Raw genomic sequence first — 2,603 nt, 5'->3', positions numbered from 1 at the left:
TGGAGGATTTGGACCCATGCCTGAACGGCCCTTCAAGGACGTCAAAGATATTGTGAGGTTGAGGGAATAAAACCGTTAAGGTACCGGGAGGATTCAGCCTAAGGCACGATTGTGCGGGATGTTGCAGCGGATTATAGACAAAAATTTATATCTGTATTTTTAATGTCAAGCAATGCTTGGATTGGAATCATCGCTTGGAGGAATTTGAAGTGCCTCCCTGAAAACGTAGGGCTTGGTGAACTCTGTCGGATTAGTTGCCTTCTAACTGATCATCAGTGGTTTTACATTTATGTCTTAGAATAGTTCTGGAAATATAGTGAATTTAGTTTCGATAGTGGAAGACATTCTTGATAAAGAAAATAAAAAACTGCAAAACGGATGCCATAAAATCTAATAATAAAGTGAAGATAAACCATTAAACCTATTTTATCGCCAAATCAATCTAATTAATATAGCGACCGAGAGTGAGGTAAAAAATCAATGATGGCTATTATGACGACGGAGCCAGAATATCCCCATCATCAAATGCTTGGCCATACGAGAGCGCTGCTTTCCGACTCCGTTACAACAAACAATTTCGAAAGGTTTGCTAATGGTTTCGTTTCATTCATGTTGGTCGTTTTTCCCACGCATGCGGGTTCCAGGGAATTCTTAGGTATGCATCTGTCCCTTATTGACCTTCTGGGCATTGGTTGGTCGATTGATGCATGAGGTGTGCTTGTGCACATGATAGTTTCGGACTACTCCAAGTCAATTGCTCCATGATGTTCTTTTATGGGGCCCCGGGGCTATCTGTTGCATTGATAGTCTCGTTCATTTTTTGCCTTTGGTGGGGGTTATTTCCCGTCATCATGTTCGGCACAATCTTGTATTGGAACTGGAGGTTGTGTTCATTTGGGTCAGGAAGTGGTAGTTCCCATGGGTGGCAGAACCTTTTAAGGTGAGATTCGTGACGTCGAAGAATCCTCTTGTCAGTTGTGTGCTCTATTTTACATTTGTGTGGTTGGCTTCTATTATTTTACATAGGGTTTTGTCATAGGTGGGCGAGAGCTTTGATGTTGATCGATCATTGAGAAGGAGAACACGCTCCCTACATTTAAATTGATTTCCACGTCCCTTCTCCGAATTGCTGTTCATATCTTGGGCGTTTTTTGGCCTTTGGTCGGGCACCTTTGCTCGATACAAGGCTCGTCCCAAAGCCTCCATGGTCCTTGGTTGATCTCTAGGCAGGGACCCTTGAGAGAATGGGAGCACAAATGTGGCTGAGGTGATTCCAGTTCCATGTGAAGTTTGTACGAGTACATATTCATTACAAACTTGTTCTACCGTTAGACGAATTTCTCCATTGCTGAGATCCATGGACCTAAGAGCTTTCTTCAACGTCCTCCAAGCACAATTTTCACTCCTGATCTGCCATATTCAGAATGCCTAGAAAATTGCAAAGCATGGCAATTTCTGTTCAGATTGCCTAAAAGCTTCAAGTTTCTTCAATTGTGAGGGGAGAAATAAAAAAATGAATCCCTTTCAAAAGGAACGAATGATTGTAACTTTGTTACTGTACTGTCCTGAAAATATGTCAATGGCTTACTTTTCAATACAGTGAAGCGAAAAAAAGAACGTTAGATTAGACAGAAAAAAACTTTCCTCAGATGTTGGAAAAACATTTGTTACAAAATGAAAATAAAAAGTAACAAAAATGACTCCAAAGGCAGCTTTGCCAGGCTTTAAAGTATTGTTTTATGTATGTTAGTGAGTGAAAATGTAGCAGTTTGAAAAAGGTTTATGTTATACGAAGAGTTCCTGAAGGATAAATGACTTGGAACTTTAATTCAATCCCTTAACAAAGAGCAACTGGTTGTGTTTGGTTTGGATCTGGGATCCATGTTAACTCATTGTTTGGAAGGGAATCGAAAGTTCAAAATTCAACCGCATGGGTGGGCTGATTCGCGGTCCTACTCTTCTAGATAGAGGGCACTAATCAGAACATTAGGAATGGTCATGACGTCATCTTCTTTTCCCGCTTCAATGTCCCATTCAAATTCCGTTTAACCTGTTTCTCAGGGGGGGGTCAGATACGGCTCTCTGTTCGAATTTCGCGCGCTCTTTCGTACTGTCAGCTTCGAAGAAGTGATAGAGAAGAGTAAAAATCGAAAAAAAAATGTTTCAGTTTTTTAGTGCAGCTGAATCGGTAACCAGCGGACAGTGTAACTCCAGCGGATTGAAAAATCAGATGCTATACCCTTACAGCCTTTCAGCTGTCACCCATCAGCTCTGAAAACGAGTCCGCCTGCTCGCACTTTTGTACTTTCTAGGCCTTGGCTTTTTTAGGCTTGGAAGAATACCGCCATAATCTGATTTTGCACGAGTTCTTCAAAAATAATGATGCCAGTGTAAGAAATCTTGCAAAAGTGTTGATTTGACAAAACGTTTTAAAACGCTTCAAAAACAATCTAAGAGTGAAAAGAAAGTGTGGAAGTGATTAAAATGCGGATCTACACGGTCTCAAATNACAAGCAATATGATTAGAAAAAGAAATTTTGCCTTTCATCAACTTTGATATCGCAGTGCTCGTGTTCCACTCTGTTCCATTATTAGCATATTGC

This window comes from Tigriopus californicus, chromosome 5, assembly GCF_007210705.1.
Source record: "Tigriopus californicus strain San Diego chromosome 5, Tcal_SD_v2.1, whole genome shotgun sequence".
NCBI lineage: Eukaryota > Metazoa > Arthropoda > Copepoda > Harpacticoida > Harpacticidae > Tigriopus > Tigriopus californicus.
The sequence above is the reverse complement of the archived record's forward strand: the minus strand, read 5'-3'. Positions refer to the sequence as shown.